At 38.8% G+C, this 23352-nt stretch overlaps 1 protein-coding gene and 1 pseudogene across 6 annotated transcripts in view; both read left to right on the top strand.

The window, feature by feature from the left end:
• kcnma1a (potassium large conductance calcium-activated channel, subfamily M, alpha member 1a) overlaps window positions 1-23352 on the top strand; it is a 199379-nt gene that overhangs the window by 67724 nt on the left and 108303 nt on the right. The window lies entirely within an intron of this gene.
• Window positions 15615-15733, top strand: LOC136706182 (5S ribosomal RNA; annotated as a pseudogene).

Raw genomic sequence — 23352 nt, forward strand, 5'->3', positions numbered from 1 at the left:
TTGTAAAATGCATAACGGTTCCTTTTTCTGTAATGACGTTACTCTGCATTAGATACAGGGAGCCCCCATTTTGGCCATGTAGAATTTGCAGTTAATCTTTCACTGTCTATAAACTCATCAAGCGATAAGCTGTGAGGCAAAATCCATCAAAATAACAGCAGAAGGACTGACAAAAGCACAGTTTCTATCTGAAGGCTCTTACTGTCATTTGGCATGAAATTTGTCTGCAATTATCTGCCTTACAATGTAAATTCTCTTCCACCTGCAGATTTGAAGCAAGGCTCATTATAACAAAGACAGATCCTCATTCTGTCTTCATTACTCTTTAATGTAGCCAACTGCAATTCCTCAGGAAAATCAGCCTCCATTTGAACATGATGTGCCTGAATACTAATTGAGTCATTTGAAGTGCTGGCTTTAAATTGCGGAATGTTTATGTGGGGCTGCAAGTGAGGATGGCAGAAATGGCCGGCTGTTTGCACAGACAGTTTTCCGGTGGGATCAGGTTAGCATAATTCAGTACTTGTTTGTTTCTCCTGTAGAAATAATTTTCAGACAGAAACACAAATCTCCCATTTGAGGAGGAGTGAGGGGAGAGCTCTGTGAGCTGGAGAGCCCTGAGGAGATTGGGCTCCAATGAGTGTTCCTTAGAAGCAGCACCCCTCCTGAGAACACTATCTCATCTCACACAGGCCTCGCTCAGCACAGAAATTAGGATTTAATTTGATTAATGCCAGAAGAGCAAAACAATTCCACAGTTTGTGATTCTGCTGGCTGATAGAATCAGCTCAGAATGAGAGAAAGATTGAATTTCTGTACCATGCTCCTCAGCCCACAATGACACTGGCAGATATTTTTTCTAAATGACATATGAGAAATGTATGCATATGAATGAATGAATGAATGTTAATTTGTTTTAAACTAATTTGCTTGAGCAAGCAATGCATTGATTGCAGTGCTGTTCTCTGTGATGAATGCCTGTGAGGGTCTGTGAAGATGGAGAGTGCTCAGTGAAGACTGTGCCCTGGGTGTGGTCAGTCCAGATCCATACACACAGTGGCTCTCGCCAGCTCTCAAGCTGGCACACTTGAAAGACTCTGTGGTGTTCTATTGCTGAATCAGTGCTGCAGCCACTCTGGAGTCACTGAACTTTGAAATGGTGATTTAGCTATTTAGCTGTACTGCCAGTTTGGTAAAGGTTTGGGAAAAAAATCTTGACCATAAATAAATTTAAATACAGTTAATGTGTTTTTCAAAAAACACACGTTGGTAGGTGGATTGGCAACTCAAAAGTGTCCGTAGGTGTGAGTGTGTGAGTGAATGTGTGTGTGTGTCTGTGTTGCCCTGTGAAGGACTGGCGCCCCCTCCAGGGTGTATTCCCGCCTTGCGCCCAATGACTCCAGGTAGGCTCTGGACCCACCACGACCCTGAATTGGATAAGCGGGTACAGATAATGAATGAATGAATGAATAAAGTTTTTTTAAGTCTTCATGTTAACACGCACATAAAACGTATAAACATAGTTAGATATACTTCCAATAATTATATTGGAAATTTACCAGTGGGATTATAGATTTAAATTTTGTCTTATTGATTAAATATTCAGAGGGAATTCACCATTAACCTGGAAATGCACAATAATCGTAAAGGGAAGCTGATGTGAAACTATCAGTGATAATACCCTGAGAAGCCGTAACATTATGACCACTTCTTGTTTCTAGACTCACTCTTCATTTTCTAGGCTCCACTGACCAGACAGAAGCACTTTGTAGTTCTACAATTACAGACTATAGTCCATCTACTACTATGCATTTTTGTTGACCCCTTTTATCCTGTACTTCAGTGGTCAGGACCCCCACAGGAACACCACAGTGCAGATAAGATTAGTTCCATGGATCATTCTCAACACTGCAGTGACACTGACATAGTGGTGGAGTGTTAGTGTGTGTGTTGCATTGGTACGAATACATCAAATACAACAGAATGGCTCACTCTCTTCCTACCAGCACCCACAAGGTGTATTTATCTGTATTTGAATAAATGAACACCATGGTTGTTGTGGTTGCTTATGATCCATTCAGCAACCAGCTACACTTAACAACCAAGGATATGTATTGGGCCCTGACCCATGAGTACCTAAAACGGCCACTACACCACTACATCTACATTCGTAGAGATCATCAGTTAGTCACCTTCCATCATAAGTGCTTTGCTTTGCTGGTGTCCCCCTCCACAAAGACCTACCATCCACTAAGTCTATAGCTAGCCCCACTGACACTGTTAATGCATGCATCTGTGCCACCAGTTCCCTGTAAGCTTTAAAATCAGAATAACATAATACTCCCCACTCATTCGTATGTTGTTTTTGTTTTTTTGACTGAACAGAGCTCTGCGCCCAAGTTCCCACTTGTTGCATGTTCGGCTTTCACTGGAACTGCTGTTGTGAATCCGAATTAAAAAAAATAAAATAAAATAAATGTGAAAGCTGTTGTAATCTGTCTGGCCAATCAGCGCTCTGAAGTGTTTAAACTTCATCATTTAAAGAGCTGTGCCAAGTCGGTGGAGTCATGTAGGTTCCATTCAGTGGAAAAGCATCATATGTCTTCTTACTTCTGCTTCTTCTTTTTGAAAGCTTCATCTATTCATTCATTCATTCATTATCTGTAACTGCTTATTCAGTTCAGGGTCACGGTGGGTCCAGAGCCTACCTGGAATCATTGGACGCAAGGCGGGAATACACCCTGGAGTGTGCGCCAGTCCTTCACAGGGCAACACAGACACTCACACATATTCACTCACACACTTACACCTACGGACACTTTTGAGTCGCCAATCCACCTACTAACGTGTGTTTTTGGACTGTGGGAGGAAACCAGAGCACCAGGAGGAAACCCACGCGGACACGGGGAGAACACACCAACTCCTCACAGACAGTCACCCGGAGCGGGAATTGAACCCACAACCTCCAGGTCCCTGGAGCTGTGTGACTGCAACACTATCTGCTGCACCACCGTGCCGCCCAAGCTTCATCTACTGCATCCTCAAATGGAATTGTTAACTCTAAACTATCCATCTAAACTATCTGTTTACTTTCAGCACCATGCCTGGCCTCTGCGTGGTTAACACAATGTACTCTGAGACCTAGAGTTTTTGACCTACTTCCACCAGCAATTTCTAATCACTAATCTCACCCTATCTACCAATATTTATATCCAGTACACAGTCTTGAAAGTGCTCATCCACAAACCTAACCACTTTATTACTAACACTACTTGGCAATGCATTTACCTCTATGTGCTATTGTTACATAAACATGCTTAAACTCTAAGCACCTGGTTGTTGTCTTCCTTTTTCCATAAATCTTATCGAGTTATTATCCACATCTTTAGATTCTTGCAACAAAGCCACTGACATTGTTTTGTTTGTGTTGTTGCTATTGCACACCTTGCCTCCTCCTCCTCCTGCTTGCGAATAAATCTAGTCATTTTTCACCTTCTCTCTAGTGAGGTTTCCTTAATAAATGGTAATGATAAAAATTGTGAAGGCGAAAAAAGCAAAGTTGATTGATGGCAAAGGAATATTAACTGGAGAAGTGTGTGTTATTTAGGGAGATTATTAAAGAATGGCTATCACTAAATTTGACAGGCTACCCTCAAACCTGCATGTGCACTGGTTTTGAATGCCTTTGAAAGTCATGTACCCACTTTATTCTGTTAGCAGCATGACATGTGATGTAGGGTGTCTGTGGACTGGGAAGATGTGACGAGCCCTTTGTGGATTACTGAAGGATGAGGCAAGGCATGATGAGATTTAAAATGGCTAAAGACTCAGGAGAAATGTCAGTTCAAAGCTCTTTGCCAGGAGAGAGAAGCAGCTGTGGCTTTGAAACTCAAGCCAGACCTGCTCAGATTCACACTAAAGCTTGCAGCTTTTGCACTTAGAAGGTGGAAACTTTTTGACTGCTGTATATCAGAGTTCTATAGATCAGATATCCAGACAAACTGTGCTTTGGGCTTAGACTGGTTGGATTTTTCTGTTCATGGTGTGTCCCTCAGCACAGGGCAGAGTCACCTCAAATGTGGCCAAACTCTAAACCTTCAGACAGGGAAAAGCAGACTGTGACTGGCCTGTCACATTAAAGATTCTGCGTTCATTGAAATGTCAACATTTCACCTTTCCAAAATCTATATACGAGTCCCTGTGGTGGAGTTAAAATATTAATCAGCTCAGAAACAGCTTGAGTTCAGGACAGACTGCCCACCACGCTGTAATACTCTGAGCCACTGTCCTAGGCCATTCTTTGCCAGCCCATGTCTTTGGAGCACTGTCCTTTTCTTGAAGGTGCATTGTGTTTCAGTTTGTACAAATGAATGATTGCCTTGCTACTCTTGTTATTAACGGTCATAATTAAGTCTGCCGAACTTGTGACTCATCCACATTTATCTTAGAAGGATTCATTAAATGACACATCTCTCCTCTTGAATTATTTAACACACAGCTACAGCCTTGGGCCGTCAGGGTCTCTTCAACTGATTCTGCCAAAAGTCACAAAACAAGACAGGCATCAACTAAGGCTACATTCACACAGCAGGTAAAACAGGCCTAAATCTGATTTTGTGACCAAATCTTTCTACTTTTCTCACACTCTATATAATGTGATCTATATCTGACATCAGTCTGAACAGATCAAACTCCTAAACTGACCCACATGCAGAAAAGGACAGTGCTTCAGGCTCTGACCGTAAGGAAATATCAGTTTGTTATATACAAAGCACTTTCGTTTTTGAATTAAAAGAATGGGACCGGGACTGGGTTTCACTGTGCAGCACTGTATCAATATCCAATATCCTCTCAAAAGACCCAAATTGTTTTATTCCAAATGAGTTCTATGTTAAAACAGAGTACTAATTAAAGACTCTAATTAAGTAATATTAAAACATGAACTGATGTTTCTTTCACTCTAAGTGAAAGTTTCTCACATACATGAGGTCTCCAAAGAGGAGGAGACCAGCGCAGACAAAATGAGTTTAGGAGTGACATCATCACATGAAATCGGATTTGGCTGTTCAGACACAGTCGCATTGCCATAGACCGGATATGGATCCGATCTCAATACTACATACGAAAGTGGCTCAAGTCTGATTTTGAAAAGTCATATTCAATGCGATTTGTGCTGTTCACACAGCCACACAAATGACACATCTGTGTCATATATTGAAGATACAGATCAGATTTGGGCTCCTTTTATCTGCAGCGTGAACATAGCTTAAGAGACACCTGGCTGAAGCTCTGGCCTGTACGTGCCAACATCCAAAATACTTTAAATGTTTTTTCAGTATTCAGGAGCTTAACTCGATAATCAGTAGTGGGTATAGAAGCTTTATAGTGGGAATACACAGCACACCATTTGGTTGCTCCCATGTGTTAAAATGTGTCATGATATTATTTAACACTGCTATTTTTATACGTTCATTCATTTGATCATTATCTATAACCGCTTATCCAGTTGAGGGTCACAGCAGAATCACTGGGCACACCCTGGATGGGACACTAGTTCACTAAGGGGCACTATGCACACTAATAGACACTTTTAACATCTGGAGACGACCCACACAGACACAGGGAGGACACCCCAAACGCCTCACAGACACTTACCTGAGTTGGGGCTCAAACCCCAGGACTCTGGAGCTCTGTGACCACTACACCTACATACACTACACATACCTATTTTGTCACCATACTGCCTCAAATTTTACACATTAGCAGCAAACAAATCAGGATTTTGGACCCCAGAGGATTTATCAACTCAGTATTGTATTGTCAATCTATACAAAATCATTTAGATTTTAATTTGATTGAGTGTTCAGTTCTGAAGTTAATATGTAATTATTTTATTGTCTGAGTGTAGGTCTTTTTTCTCCAGGAAACTTACATTTGGATTTTATGACCTCCTCTTCAGGGAAATTATAGCTAAACAACAACAAAAAATTCTCCACCTGTTACACAACTTCACTTTTATTATTTCATATTCTGTTTCTGTCAGGCATGAAGCTCAGTTCTCCACTGTCAGATCTTTCTGTAATTTTATGTGAATCGGACCCTGTGGCCTTTGTAGTGTTTTCTGTGGTTTTCCAAGAACACTTAGCTAATTACAGTTTGTAAGGCTTTCCTCATGTCCAGAGCTCCCCAGCCTTTTAGGAGATTAAAAAGACTCTGCTAACGACTGGCATAAAAGCTTTTTATATTTGAAGTGTTATTTATGATCGGCTATGATTTTTATATATATTGCAACTATTGTGCTCTTCTGTAGAGTGATGTTCAGTAGAGTTGTCCTGCAACAGTATGTTATGAGCAACAGCTGATATGTATAGAGACAGGTGCTCCCAGTTGTTAGAGCAAATGCCGTAGCCTTGTTTTTGATCAACATGGTAAATCAGAAAGGATGAGAATACTTTTGTTTAACCTTTTGATGCAGAGTTATAAACACTGCACAAGTGATTTAGTGCCCACTGTAAATATGTTGTTAGATGTGGATGTCAGTATATTTTTTTTTGCCTGTGTTTGTATGAGAAAGAGAAGGGGTGTGGGTAGCATATGATATGAATATGTGTGTGTGTTTAAAAGAAAGGAGACAGCTGACTCAGAGGTTAAGGTAATGACGCAGGAAGGACTGGGCTCATCCTGGACTCTGATCCATGGCAACAGAAAGTTAACACAGGCAAGCTCTTAAAGCTGGACTCTGCATCAATGTTATTGCCAGTCTCAGACCCCTCACTCCTCAGTAGCTGAAATTTACTAGGGCTTTTCTTGTTCTTTTCTTCTTTTTTTTTGCATGCGTTTCATACTGTAATTTTCAATCAGTTTTCAAATTTCATATCTATAAGTCTACAAGTCGGCTAATATGCATGTAAACATGAGCCCAAAAGCAGAGAAGGGGCTAAGCATATGCAGCTTGCTGATTCTTGCAGAGACCATGACATGTGTACCTCTGGAATCTGAAGTATGCAATGTGTGTGTCTGGGGACAGGATGAGATCTGACCATTACATGTCCCAAACTGAAATGGTGCAAAAAATAAAAAGGGCTGGTATTTATAAAACCCTTCTTCAAACTGTTACAACAACAACAAAAAAATATTCTTTTTTTTTTTTGAAAAAAGAAAAATGACACTGTTTCTGCTTTGTATTCTTTACTTTCTTGTTTTTCTGCTCTTCTGTAGAGTATACATTCAGGTTGCATTCATGTTAGCAAACAACTGAAAACATTTACACATGGCACCTACATGTGTTTGCAGCTGTGCAAGTGCAAATGTATAAATTAGCTTTTATAAGGTGAGTCATAAGTGAATGTTTGCTAAAGCTAGCTGTATTGAGACTTAATTGCTAAAGTAATAATTCCTTCAATGTTCTTTTCCCAGACCTACCCAAAAGACATGGCTACATCACATGAATGCTGGTTCAGTAGTCACCAATAAAATACTACAATATGCTGTTGACAGCTAGGTCTAGTCCTGCGGTGTCCAAACATTTTTGGATCATATAAAAATTCTTAAGGGCCAGTCTCTCTTTCCAGGTATATTATTAATATTTATAACAGTGTATTCAAAAATATGAAAAAAAAAAAAGTACAAAACAGTTATTAACCATTGAATATCATTTTAGAACATTAACTGCTGCAGGATATCAAAAGAGTGTAAAATCCAACATCTTACTGCAGATACGTCCTGCAGTAAGAAACCAGAAATTGCTGGTTCTCACTGTCAGCTTTGTGTTTTTTTTTCTTTTGCTGCAGCTATCACCTGTGGACTAGTAGTTCTGTGAATGTCTTTGCTGGCCCGGAGAAATGAATGGCGTATCAGTTTAGCTAGTTCATTAACACAGTGGTGCAATATCCTATACTTTAGCACACTGCTACCACCGTCAGGTGAAAGAAAATACTGTGCCACTAATGATGTATTCTCTAAAGTGAAGTCCCGGGCAAATTAAAATCTTACATCGAGCCACTTTGGCCCGGGGACTGCACTTTGGACACCCCTGTTCTAGCCATTGTTATCTACAAAGTTTCATAATGCCACATTCTTCAGCTTCGATATTTTAATTCAAAGTGTGTATTTATTATAGGTTTGTAACAATTTCTAATATTCTTAGCTGACGATAGAACACAGTACATTGACTGTGGAGTTGGGAATATATATATATATATATATATATATATGCAAATAATTACTTGTATCTCAATGTGGGCGCAGTGATCCTAAGGATAATTTAAGCAACGATATAAGCCAAATAAGATATAACCATGGATGGATGAATGAATGAATTAATTAATGAAATCACATTGTTATTTTTTGGATGCAAAAATGAAGAGCAGTTTGTAAGGTTGTATTTCTTCAGAGCTGGCCTAATAACTGTGAAAAACATACTACATATTAATCATTTTAATTCATTTGTGCTCACATATGCTAATAAGGAACTTCAGCACACACTGTGCACAGAGCAGTGAGCACACACAAACCCAGAATGGTGGGCAGACACACAGAGAGCAGCCGGGAAGCATTTGAAGGTTAGGTGCCTTGCTCAAGGGTAATTCAATCGTGAATGCTGTGAGACAAGAATATGCTGTTCCTTCCATTGCCCTGCCGCCATGGTCCCTGCTGGTCTAGGGGATTGAACTAGTAACCCTGATATCATATATATATATATATATATATATATTCACGGTTTAAATGTCATTCTGGTTCTTGCTTGTACATCAGAGAAGGTGTTATCACTTGGCAAAAATGATGTCAAATTTAAGGAACCATTTACGTTTGTATGTTAATTCCATTATTAATATTCTTTTTTTCCCCCTGTGCTAAGTCAGAATGCTTTTGTACTTGGAGCCGATTTTCTTCATGAGGATCCTTTATTTCTCCAGTAGGCCTTTGCACTCATAATTCACTTATATCTCAGCTCATTTTCAGAAAGAGCACAAGCAAATTGTCTGTCTTCATGACTTATGAAGGGTTTATATATCAGTAGTCTGTGTGCACTCACGGTTAAACTATACACAGGTGTCTGTTCTTTTCATTTGGCAGTCTTTTTCGTATATTAGAAGGGTTGAGTCAGAGGCAGTGGGTGGGAGATGACATCTCATTTTGGATTTTGTAGGTAAGATATTGAGCCTCCTGGGCTTCCATGCTTGCAAAGCCTGAAAGCTTTCAATAAAGAAATGCTTCATAGAATGTTTTGCTGTCACATTTTTCATTTGCACCCACGCTTTGTGATGTGGTTTCATTGTATTTCTCCTCTGCTGTGAGCCAGTGTTATACGAGCTATCGGATGGCCTGGTTTGTGCTTGAGCATGAAAGATCCTGCCTGGGTTTTGTCTCAGGTTCATGTAAAACATGCTGTTGTCACCAGTGTCATATTTGTGCAGATAATTGCTTATCCTTTGGAGTCTGCAGTGTGCTGAACATCTGCTAGTTTTGATTTGGGTATATTTAGATGTTCTGAGGCTACATAAGATCACCAAACTTGGAGAGAGTTGCCTGAATATCAAACCGCAGTACCACCCAATCAAACTGAAGTAGATTCCCCTATAGCTCTCATTCATGGCCTATTTCTCACTGTTGTCTATATTGTAGATGATATTCCAACCAGGATATTTTCTGTTGGTTCTGTGGCTTTTGTATTTTCAAACTGAACACTAAGCCATTTTTAATCACTGTGACGATCCGTAAGCATTCTGTTACAGGCAATCTTTGGAACAGGAAGCTGACCAGCTCTGATGACATACTGGGATATGCATCTTAATGATAATTTGAATGACAGTATATGATCAGTATCTCCTGTACTGAAAAATAATGCTGCAGATAATTTTAGGATGGGCACTATTTTATAAGTAATAGAACAGTTTACTAAATTTATTTCAACAAATTATTGCATATTTGGAAACATTTAACTATGTCAAATAATACAAATGGATCGACAAACCATGTATAGCCATCCAAAATACTTTCATTGTATAAAAATGAGTTAATTGGCAACTGATTAATACTGATTCATCAAGAAGGTACATTTCAACAAAATTTTAAATTTGGTAAGTGATCTTATTCAAATTGTTTTAGTGTTTATTAGGGCCCTGTGTATACATTTGCTTTTCATTTCATACAATTTATTAGTACAGAAATATAACAGCAAAGGTTCATACATACACTTGACTTAGTTTCAGTATTCCAAAACAGTGAACAGTGGGCCTTCACTGTCAATATTGATAGTAATACTTGAACTCAGTGAGGATCATGGGGAGTGCAACCTGCTCTAAGTAACACTGACATAGATGCTGCTAAATGATACTAATTTCATTTAAATAGCACCTGTGTCTTCTAAGGGTGATGCTAAATAATAAACTGCTGGTTTGGTGATAGCCCATCCTGCCAGTCTGTAACACTGCACATGTGCTTGTGTATGTGTGTGCATGCTCAAATTCACTCTACACACAGGATGATTACTTAAGCCTGGAATGTTCTGTCCATTGCTCTAATTGAGGCTTTAGCTACATACTGCATCTCCATTAAGTGTCCTATTCTGCTTATGAAATTGAAAATAGAGCCAGTCTTAGGCTTCATCATTCAGCTTAAGCAATTTGCTCCACTTAAATATGTGACAGATCATTTTGCATGGGAAGTGAGAGAGTGGCTGTTGAACGTGCTAGTAGAGACAAACTGACAGCTCATAATAATAAAAACAGTAGATGTCATATATGTGTGCAATCATTTGTGAATTTGTGAAGCATTCATATATTTCGTAAAGAAGTTTAATTTTGTTGTAATTTTGTCTGAAACCTTACTGTGCACAAGGTCTAGCCATTTGAACACAAAGCTAAATGAACAACACCCACCTCTTTTGGAATTGTGCTCATGGAGGAACACTGGGGTCCCTGCATTACGGCAACATAAAGTTCAGTATATTGGGCATTTAAAATCGATAATTAAACCTAATGTTTCCATTTGACACTGGCACATGAGAGAGAGAGATGGTCAGCACTCATAACTCTGTGAAGATACTTCTATTGAGTTACTTATATGGTGTTATTAATCTGTTATGTGAACAGATTGCATTCTCTGAAATTCCCTCTAGTGGGATATTGCAGCAGTAACAGTGTGTATAATCTTCAGTTGCCTGTGCACTTCACGCCGAACAAGCTTCGCTCACACCTCACCCAGTGCTTACTGCCTGCATTTGCAGCCTGGAGACAGAGCTTCACTTTTACACGGTTCAACATCATTTGTTGGATGGATGTGGTGGATTACCATGATTGTCTACGGTTCAAATGCCTCCCTGGCCATAGTCTTATAGTATAACCCTGAACCATGCATGCAATGTCCTGTTGTATGATTGTATATAATAGCTTTATGTGTCCTTCTCCTTCCCCTTGGAGGCAGCAGCCTGCTGGCTGTAAAATCCATGTTTGTGATATTAGAACTATAAAGTGCAGACAGACTCTAGCTCATTACAGAGCTTTTCAGATTTACAGCAGTGTCCCCGGGCAGTTGCTAAGCTGTTTTCTGTTTGGAATGAGGGAATATTTGTATTGCTTCTCAGGAATTGGTTATCTGATCTAATTGTGAAATTGTTAATGTGCCAAGGTTAATTAACTCCACCTTGGAACAGACTACGCCATAAATAGTCTCTGCTCCAGAAATAGTATCCTCTCTATGAATAGTGTCTTTTAATGTGCATTGATGATAGATGACTGCAACATTTGTTTTTATATCCATCCATCCATTATCTGTAACCATCCATCCATCCATCCATTATCTGTAACCGCTTATCCAATTTAGGGTCGCGGGGGGTCCAGAGCATACCTGGAATCATCGGGCGCAAGGCGGGAATACACCCTGGAGGGGACGCCAGTCCTTCACAGGGCAACACAGACACACACACATTCACTCACACCTACGGGCACTTTCGAGTCGTCAATCCACCTGCAACGTGTGTTTTTGGACTGTGGGAGGAAACCGGAGCACCCGGAGGAAACCCACACGGACACGGGGAGAACACACCAACTCCTCACAGACTGTCACCCGGAGTGGGAATCGAACCCACAACCTCCAGGTTCCTGGAGCTGCGTGACTGCGCCACCGTGCCGCCCTATTCATAATACAAACAAAGCAAATTAACAAGATGCAGTTTATCGGGGTCTGGTGATGCCTAAACCAAATCACTGAATTGCATGGTAGACTTTACACTAATTATACCTTTAAAAAGGAAGTAGCAGAAAAATGGCCTTACATATTCAATAGTATCAAGTTTCTACTTTGTTGCACTAAAATGCATGTTAACAAAATATGTGAGTGGACATTTGCCTTTAAGAGCTCTACTTTGGGTTATTGAATCATTTAGACTTTTTTTTTTAATTAACTTTTTATTGAGACATAGCACACACTTGCATTTTCTTCTGGATAAAAGGAACAGAGAGAAGGGCTTCCAAAAAATCAAATTTTAAACTAAATGTAGAGTCATTGAATACCACCAATAACAACAAAGTTTACAGTAGATATTCATAAAGAAACAAGGGAGGACTACAGGAAAACCATTAGTATCTAAAATTATTTACAGATTACCAATGTAATTCCAAACAGAGACTATATTTCCCAATCGTCTGATGCAAGCCAAAGGTCATCTTTTGAAGAGGAAGAAAAGATGCTATGTGTGAGAGCCATAAATTTAGTGATGGGGCCTGGGAGGTAGACCAAACAATTAAAATACATTTTTTTGCAATAAAGACTAGTAGGGTGAAAATCTATTTAGTAATGTTGTAAAATGTAGATTCTTAATGGCCATATAACAAGATTAGTTTTGGGCATAAAGTGAACTGCGCATCAATAATTTTATTACAGGTCCAAAAGGAATGAATAAAGTACCTTTGTCAGATTGAAATTTAAACATAAATCAGACCTCTCTGGGAATATTGTATGTTAATGCATTGGGGCAAAATAAAACCTCCCCCAGATACCTTTAAGACTTACAAAACAAGAATGACAATCAACAGATAGCATGACATAGATCTTTGAAATCATACCTCTCAAGTCACTAGGCTTTTTAAGTAAATAAAACAAATTAGGTTTCTATTATAAAGCAAGGTTTATAGTTTAAGAACATGAATCCCTCCTTAAGAAATGTCCTCAAGAAATGCTCTGTTTTGATTTTGCACAGGTGTAGCTCCTTGCTAATGTTAGATGTAGCATTATTTTTTTTATCAAAAACCCTCTTAACATGCTTGTGTGAAATGTCAATGAGGTACAGAGGAAAGCACAATGAAGCAGGTGTGTAATTTTTCTCTGTAATATTGCTGACACACGTGCTTCATGCACAGAGAGTATAAATAATGTTTAGGCTGTAACAGCATTTACATGGGCTGTAAACCCCTCATTAACTGCGTGCAGGAGAAAAGAAACCTGGAATTAATTAGGCACAGAACTGTGTCACTGTTGTGTTTCCTCTGAGACTAAAATCAGTCTAATTTCTCATACACCATATGAATGTATTTGCAGAAAAAGCAGAACAAATAGCTTCTGCTTTAGGAAAACTAAAGAAAAATGTCAGTGTGTTGCTTTCTAATTAAATTGATTTGTCACATCACATACTGAATATATATATATATATATATATATATATATATATATATATATATATATATATATATATATCTATATAAATAATTATAACCATACACAGGATAAGCCACCAGGTACATCTAGCAACATTTAATCCTACACCTGCCCACTTGCGTTGCTGTGGTCATTTATGATCTGATCAGCAACAAGCTATCCTTAACAACTAGAATTTTGAGTGCAGCACATGCATACACAAGCCACCCACTGCATCACCAGCTCTTCACAGGGGTAGGCACCTCCCCTCGTTGGTGTATTGCTGAATTAAGCCCATTGCATCTCCGTTTGGTTCAACAGTAAAGTCAGTCATGCCAGACTCACGCCCTTCAAGTCAGCTTTACAGTCCTACCTCCATTATCATAAACAACCGTAAGTCCACAATGGCCTCCCTGGTGACTAAGGCTTTACCTAGCCTAGTTAATGTATGCTCAGTGCCACCAGTTTCATGTGAATTTTACGTTCTACATCACCAACAACCACAGTAGCCCCTCTACAGTGCATTTCCTCAAGTAATTTGTGCAATCCTTATGCACAACCACTGACTAGACCTTCCAGCTGTTTCCGATTACTCCTTTACAGCTGCCTTTATTTTCTGGCCCCTGATAGAGAACTGCACAAGCAGGGATGTGGCAGACTTGGCTACAAATCCCCTAACACCTATCTCCACCAGTCTTACATGTGCCTGCCACCTGCGTTCCCTCATCTCAGCCGCCAAATCCGCGCATTCAGCTTCTTCCTTTCGAAAGCTCTATCTACTGCATCCTCAAATGGAACTGTTAGCACTATGAAATAAACTGTTAACTTTCGGAGTAGAGCACCATATCTGTCCTTAGTGTAGTTAATATAATTGATTCTCCGATCTGCAGTTTTTTTACTTGCGTCCACCGGTAATTTTCAGTCTCGTGCTTCACCCCATCTACCAATATTTGAAAACATTCCCCCTCATGCACAAACCTAACCATTTCATTACATCAGGCACTCATCAGTGCATTAACCTTTAGGCGTTTACTGTCCAACAAACGTGCTAAAACCCTTAGCACCTGATTATGTCTTCATGTATACCAACCCTTTGACAAACTAACCTTTCAAGCTGTTAGAATATGCTTCAGCATGCCAACCTCTGTACATAATCCACAAGTAATGTCTTCACCTACCCACTGTTCAAGATTTTGCGGTGTTGGAAGGACGTTGTAAGTTGCTCCCAGCAAAAACGTAATACAACTTGCCTCCATTGCCCACAACTCTTGCCAGGAAATCTTCCGCTCCTCTAGATTCTCACATCAAAGCCACTGGCCTTGTTTTGCCTGTGATGCTGCTGGTGCACATTGTGAATCACCTGACCCAAGGCCTGTTCTTCCTAATTGTACTTGGCCAATCACATCCCTTGGCTCTAATGAGCTCCTGGCTACCTGCATGGCTGCTTCTGGATTCCACTTCCTTCCTGCTCTTGTGACTGGCCCTGCTGCTTTTACCACTGCATACTTTGGTCATGGCATGGTAATCTCGCAACTTACCTTTTTACATATAAATTCCTCAACTAAGCTTGAGTGGCAACTCCAGTACCCCTCTCCCATACCATGCCATGCTACTTAAACACTGTGGCACCCCTAGCCACATCCTTATGGCCTTGTTCATAACCCTTTCCATCCTCTCTACTACTTTGATCGAAATGTCATAAACTGTCAATGGCCACCTAATGTTAGGCAATAAGTCAAACTGCAGACACCACAATTTCATCTTCCCTGGCAAACACAATCTATCAATGCTATTAAAGGCCTTCACCAGTTCAGCTTTTAGTCCCACAACTTGCTCTGTATAATTTAATGCTGCAATATACCATCTACCTAAACTCTTCACTGTTCTCTCCAGTACTGTAGGAATCATTTCTCCTCCATCAAAAAAATTTCCTGCACAAGTTTTCCTTTGACAATTGACAGACATATAGACTTGCACGCTTTGCTTACGGCCATACCACTCGTAGATCGCCTGGTCTCATCTGATCTCCAAAGCAAAGCAGAGTTGGGCCTAGTTAGTACTTGGATGGGAGACTGCCTGGGAATACTGGGTGCTGTAAACTAGGGGGCAGCGGTGGCCTTGAGAAGCAAGCTTAAGCCGGAGGGTTGCCAGTTCAATTCCAGGGACTGGCAAGGAAAAGTTCATTCACGGCTGAAGTGCCCTTGAGCACAGCATGATTAGCATATCATCGCTATCCAATGATAAACACTTATATCCCAACTTTGTTAGGAAAGCAATATTAAGGGAAAAACCTTCTCAATATATTTAATTCAATGTAATTTTGAAGCATTTCTATTGGTCCATTCACCATGGCATTTTTATCCCATGTGAAGGACAGCTGCTGATGATGTAGTAAAGTAAAAATCATCAAAAATGGAGATGCATGTTTTTAATTGGACAATGACAATATGTTATTCAGCAGCCACTGAGTTCTGAACAAATCTCAAGCTAAAAAAGCTTCACAAGCTTTTCACCTTGGGAGGTTTGGGGGAAAAAACTAAAGCATTCCTTTATCATTATACAATTGTATTTAATCCTCTACAGGAAGGACACATTATTCAAAATGGCTTTAGGTGGCTTAATATGCTAAAAATGAGCCTTGATAAAAAAATATATATATTTATTTTCCTCTTTTCTGTCCTGGGGACTTGCACATGGTACATTATGCCATTTTTAGCTTTTACTTTTGCCATCTGCTGTAACAATTTAGAGCTCTTTCCTTTCAAAAGGGCACCATGGTGCTTTCAGTTTGGCATCTGTTGTGGTCCAACCCATGACCCCTTGGTCAGTAGCTAAGCGTTCACAGCATTAATCTTCCAGCATTCATGAGTTTTGAACACAGTGGGCTTTCGTTTGCACAGTTAAGGCTATTTTAACTCTTTTGAAATAGGATATCTGGCTCAGTCTCTAAATTTCCAAGTGTGGAATCTCATTGTGGCCATGAGGCTTAGGGACTGTATTGCTCCTGAAATTGTTTTGCATACTTAATTAACAAGTGGAAATAATTGTGAAAGATTCTTCCTCTCAAGGGGGTTTCCTGTACACATGTACAAATAAACTTTGATACAAACATGCACATACAAGGAATAGCAGCATATGTTGAGCTCTTAACTGAAAACAAAATCTTTTGGGACAAGTAATGTAAGCGGCCATTGGAGAATGGGTTTTTACAACAAGTTGTAGGGCAGTTTTTTGGGCAACTTTCAAAATGTGCTTCCGCTGCCATAAATATTAGATTGCACATATGAAATGTCAGTGTATTGGCTTATGAGTGTAAACTGATGATGCTTTTGGTAGCTGATGACAGACAGGTACTGCAGACTGCATTTATGCGAGTGAGAGAAAAAAGAAACTAAAGCATTTGTCATTTGTGTGCATTTATGTCATTACTCTGCAAATTAGCTTACATTCATGACTAATACTTATCCAATTATATATCTTGGCTGTTGCAGCTGGCAAGAAGACATATCACTAGTTAATAAATCAAGCAGCCTGTTTTTATCCCCCTCAATTCATTAACTGAAAAGAAAATTACATTTTGGTGGTGAAAAATGAACTAGGTTTTAGTGAGTAAGTTTTCATAAATGCCTGAAAGAAACTGATAGATTTTTCAATATTTTCTTAATACTTGTTCTAAAAAGTTAGGGCGTTTTTTCCCCTTGAAATGAAGTGTAACCATATAGAGATCTAGTCAAACTACATATTGCTTGCTATAGCATTCTAAGCTATATTTCATGCAACCTTGGTTGCATAGTACAGTCTGTATTTCAGAAAAGACAAAGAGCAAAATGTAAATAAAAACAAAATGTAATGATGTGCAAATTATTTAAACCCTATATTTAATTGGAAATAGAGCAAAGACAATATTTTGAATGTGGAAACTGGGACATTTTGGGAGAATTCTGGAAAGGATGTTTCCCTGCCACAGATGGGTTAAATGTGGAAGACACATTTGGTTGTATGTTGTACAATGACAAATAATTGCACATTTACATAATTTACATTAACTGTCCTGGTGTGTGGGTGAATAAGTGTGAATGAATGGCTATATGTGTGTGAGTGAATGTGTATATTTCCAGATATGGACAGTCGTTTTTGGTTGAGAGTATGCTGTATGGGTTTGGCTGCCGCTTCTTGCCAGTTTGTGTGTGTATTGAATGTTGAATGGAATGGCGTTCTGTGCAGTGTTGATTGTAAAGCATCCTTGGGATTCTAGAAAGGCAAATAACAATACAAAAACAATAAACAAATAAAATAAATAAAAAATAAAGTTCCCAACTTAAAGTAGTAAAGAACTTGGGCGTTTTATCATGTACCACACCTAATACCATTAAAAGTTTCAGAGAGTCTGGAGAAATCTCTATTTGTGAGGGACAAGGCCAAAACCAGTATTAGCTAGCTGTGTTTTTTGGGCCCTCAGATGGCATTGCATTAAAAAACAGATATGTTTCTGCAGTGGCAATCACTGCATTTGCTCAAAAAAAATCTTCCCTAAACCACTCTCTGTGAACACAGTTCTTTGCTGCATTCCCAAATGCAAGTTAAGTCTTGCAAGTAAAAAAAATTCCATTTATATGAACAGGATCCATAAAAACAGTCTCCTCCTCTGGGCCACAGCACATTTGAGATTGACTGAAGCAGTCTAAAGGTATCCTGTGTTTTGACAGATCAAGATTTGAACCTCTTTTAGGAAATCTTGCATGCTGTATCCTCTGGGCTAAAGAGAAGAGAAACCACCTGGCTTGTTATTAGAGCGCAGTTTAATATCCAGCATCCGTGATGGTATATGAGGGCATTAGTGCCCATGACACATCTGACCTGTTTTCTCAGTTTCCTAATGTTTACAGAGTGTTCTTAGAAAAAGAGCTGATGAACACAATGGTAAATGCCCCTGTCCCATCCTTTTTGAAACAATTAACTTTCTAAATTTTCACATTGAAAAGGTTGTCCTTTTACTAAACGTGATTTGCACTGTATTGCATTTTTTAGCAAGGGATTAATTAATAACTAATCTAAAATTTTCATGTAAATCCACAGGATCTTGTAAAAATGTGTTTGTGTTAAAAACAACTACAACAACAACAACAACAACAACAACAACATGGCCTACGCATACACCATAGTTCATTACATATGTTAGGGAAGATGGCAAGGAATGGTAAGAGAGGTGTTACCCTGCGGTTTTCCACTGAAGGAGGGAACGTGATCCCCTAGTATTTTATGAAATTCATGTAAAAAAAGCCCAGTTCAGCTCCGTACTGGACGTAAACAATGGCTAGGGACAGATGTGAACAATCTGGACTTAATTGCAAGAAAGGGCAATACGGAATCGAGAAAAACAAGCCGAGACCAACCCCAAGAAATACTCTGGTGCCCAGAAGGACAAAATCAAGGACCAAAAAGAGAGAAACAGAGCGAGAATTCTGTACACTTAAAGACGAAATAGAAGAAAACGCTCTGCTAGCCGTACCTCACATCATTAGATTCCTAAAACACTGTTTAACACTGTGCTTCCTTGACTTTCTGATACAAGTGCCGAGAGCTGCTGTAAGAACCTGCTGACTGCCACGCCTGTTTCACCTATAGCCTTTTTGAGCACATAACTGATATTGAATAGACCGCTCACCTTGCTTTCATTTCTTTCAAAATGCTTAAGACTATTTACCAAAAAAAGTTTTTTTTTCATAAATCTATTATTTCCAAATTTTTATTAATTGCCTTAGTTTACAGATTTCAAGTGAAAAAGGCAATAAAAACATGCAAAAATTAAACCAAGATGTTGCCTTATGCCCTCCCCGCCTGCTCCCTGGAACAGAAATGTTTGAGATCCACTGCTCTAAAGGACAAATTGAATTGCCCAAGAGCTTTAGAATGAAAGTGAAGTTTCGGGTGAGTAGCATTGGTACTACATCAGTAATAGTGAATGATCTGTTAGTTGCTGTGTGTTTTGAAAAATAAAACGATATACATTATTATACATTAAGTCATCCGCAGCAAATTTTGATCCTTTGGCGTATAAACTAACATACATCCACTTAAACAGCCACTTTATATTCTGGCCACTTCACCACAACAAACTTAAATTTCCCATTTCATACCTGTAGAATCCTTGCACTTATGAAATAACTTAAAATGAAATGACGCATTGATGTAAACCATTTAGCATTTTAATCTTAGCTTATGGAGTCTTACATGGGTGCTGTGTAGAATACATATTTTTTAGTCCTCTATTTTGCTTTGCACCTGTTTCTTCTCCTTATCGTCTGATAATCTTAGTTTTCTGGATGTAAAAAAAGCTGGGGATTTAGCTGCATTGCAGTTTTAGTTAGTGGATTATTTATTCACAAATCAACATATATGAACACCCATTTGATCCTTATTAGATTTTATTTATTTATTTATGACACTCAGTTGGTCCCTGGGATCCAATATTGAAACAGCTTAGAGAATGTAAAAGGGATTTGGTTGTTGTCACCCATGGCAACTAGATCAAAAACACTGCTCTATTTTATATTTCTTGTCACAGTGGGAGTCATTTTGTTATGTATTGTATGACTTTCCTCTCGCTGGGCTACTGAGCACATGCTGTAGGTGAGTGTTTGTGTGTGTGTGTGTGTGTTCGCACACTGTACCTATGGAGGCCTGTGTCAGACCTGCCAGTGCTGTGGCTGAATGTGACAAGCGTGCTGGTCCATGCATGAATCAGCCCACTCTAATCACTAATGACAGTTCACACAGTGACTCACACTCCCAGCACTGCTGCATCTCACTAAAACCTCAGCACCATGCTCATCCACACATTTCACACAATTTTACATTACACAGTGCTTAAACACATAGCCAGAACACTAAGACCCTATCCTTTAAATTATTTACAATGATTCATGCAACATGTGAATGGAGATTTTATTTGATATGTATATTAAGGATGCATAAATACCATTTTTTCCTTCAACAGAGTACAAGTACGTGTATTTTTGTACATGCATATACCGATACTTGCTTAGAGTTATGTAATAGTGTAGTTATTAATTAAAACATTTTTGTTTATTAAAAACTTTATTGTTCATTTCTGGAACTGTTTATTTTTATTTAGCATTTTCCCACATTATACCATAAATAATTTAAATTTCCCTCTGGGATCAAGAAAGTATCTATCTATAAATTAGTAACATGAGATGCAGCAAGCTCTTGAAATGCATTTACACAGTGTTGTGGATCTTTGGTAAGACAGTTTCCGTTATACGATAACGACTGGGTTCCGCACTTGGGAGTGTTTATGTATTGGCAGTGTTTATTTAAGAGCAGCTGCCTGATCTATGGCATTGGATCCATTTCAATTCATGAGTCGAGAAAATTTAGTTTCCGGAAAAACCACGTCAGGCACCGAACAGTGCTCTCGTAAACGGGAAAATTCCCTTGAGGAAAATACACTTTGTGTGAAGAAAAATCCACCTTGTTCAAGGACAAAACAGTGTGGCATACTCACTTCTCTCGAGTTCCCGTGCAGTCCACTTTGCTTGGGTTGCCATCACAGGTTGTCAGCTCATTAGCAGAGCAATGTGCACTAGGCACAAGGTATCAGATTTTGGTACCAGAGTCTCGTTTGCGATTACGAGTAAATGAACACTGTATTGGGCAAATATTCTATACCAGTATTCATGCATCTCTAATTTATATATATTTTTGTTCAACAAAAAATTTGCTGTGCACAGTATCACAGGAATGTATTATGAGTTTTACCCCATTTTCTGTCCACAATCTTTACTTAATGCCATTTCCACAGTGTATTCCATATACATACATTCATTCAATATCTGTAACTGCTTATCCAGTTCAGGGTCACGGTTGGTTCTGAGCCTACCTGGAATCATTGGGCGCAAGGCGGGAATACACCCTGTAGGGGGCGCCAGTCCTTTTGAGTCGCCAATCCACCTACCAACGTGTGTTTTTAGACTGTGGGAGGAAACCAGAGCACCCGGAAGAAACCCTCGTGGACACGGGGAGAACACACCAAACTCCTCACTGACACTCAGAGCGGGACTCGAACCCACAACCTCCGGGTCCCTGGAGCTGTGTGACTGCGACACGATCTTCTGTGCCACCATGCCGCCCTGTATTCCATATACATGTGTTATTTAAATGATCAGCAACCCAAGATTAATAACCTTCCTGCATTCCAAGACAGAAGTACAGTTACTGGACCTGTTTAAGATTATTTTCAGTGTACTGTCTACACAGAGCATGGGCAACTAAAGGTACAACAAATATCAAGGAAAGTAAATTATACAAAAGTCAATTCCAAAGAAAAATTGTGATTCTGTGCACAAAATAAACAAATAAAAATGTAATCATGTGCAAATTATTTTAACCCTTCCTTGTGGTATAAAAAACATTTGAAATGTTGAAACTGAGAAATTTTATTGTATTTAAAATATATTTGTTAATTTTGAATTTGATGGCAGCAACACAACCCTCCTAACTCCACAAAAGTTTAGGAGAGGGGCATTTTTGGCAGTGTTGCATTACCTTGTATTTTATTCACACTCCATCTCTGTCTGGGAACTGAGGAGAACAGTCGCTGTAGTTTTGAAAGTGAAATATTTTCACAATGACTAACTGTGTTAGCTGTGTTGTTTATGAGCCCATGCACTACAGAAACATGTCTGTTTTTAATGTAGTGGGGTTCTGAAGATCATAGCAAGCCAGTATTGGTTTTGATTGATTTGGATTTTTCTCTGAAGCTTTTAATAATATTATGTGGATGATGTAATATGTAACAAATGATATTTATTTTTTATTATTTTATGTTGAGAAACATACATTTGGAATTGTTTAACTTTATGCCTATGCATATATTGGAAAATTGCCTTTGTACTATTTTCATTTAAATTTATGGTTTACTTGATTTGCACATACATTCATTTATTTACATTTTGCACAGTGTTCCAACACTCCTGGAAATGGGTTTTGTACAAACCAAACAAAAATAAACCATATAAATGCAGTAAATTAGATATAATTATTTATACCAATGCACTGCATTGATTTTAAAAAAAAAAAAAAAAAAAAAAAAAAAAAAAAAAAAAAACCTGGTGTGTGATTCTGGATAGGCTTCAGACCCATCATGACCCTGTAAGTGAGCTTGTAAATTGGTGTGCTTCAAGGCTTAATGTTAATAAAGCTAAATGTTTAATCATGTTTTATATTTCTGCAGTAGTGTGTTCATTATTCATTATCATCAGAACAATGCTGATTTCACATAATTTTCATTATATTAAAGAGGAGGAACTGTGGGAAAAGCTGACCTCCAGGAAAGAGGCATGGAAAGAAGAAAAGTGCTGAGTTTGCTTAAATTATTTTCGTAAGCGTCACCATTTTGTGCCTATGTGTGATTGTTACCCCCAAATTCCCACTAATAATATCAGTTCATATCAAATATCATAGTATCAGTATCAACCACAAAAGGCCTTTCCCCCTCAGTCTTTGGACCCTGTGGAATAAGGGGAAAGTATTCAGAGAGGCCTAACTTGGGTTTTTAATGTGGTAAATTTGCTTCTCCAGCAGCACTGCTGTGACTGATCCACTTGTAACAACACAACACAAACTGTAGTTGTAGGTTGTAGATGAGGAAATGGAGAGTGAGTGTAGAAATATATAAATCGTTTTTGGTTCAGATTA

This window comes from Hoplias malabaricus, chromosome 8 (assembly GCF_029633855.1).
Source record: "Hoplias malabaricus isolate fHopMal1 chromosome 8, fHopMal1.hap1, whole genome shotgun sequence".
Taxonomy (NCBI): Eukaryota; Metazoa; Chordata; class Actinopteri; order Characiformes; family Erythrinidae; genus Hoplias; species Hoplias malabaricus.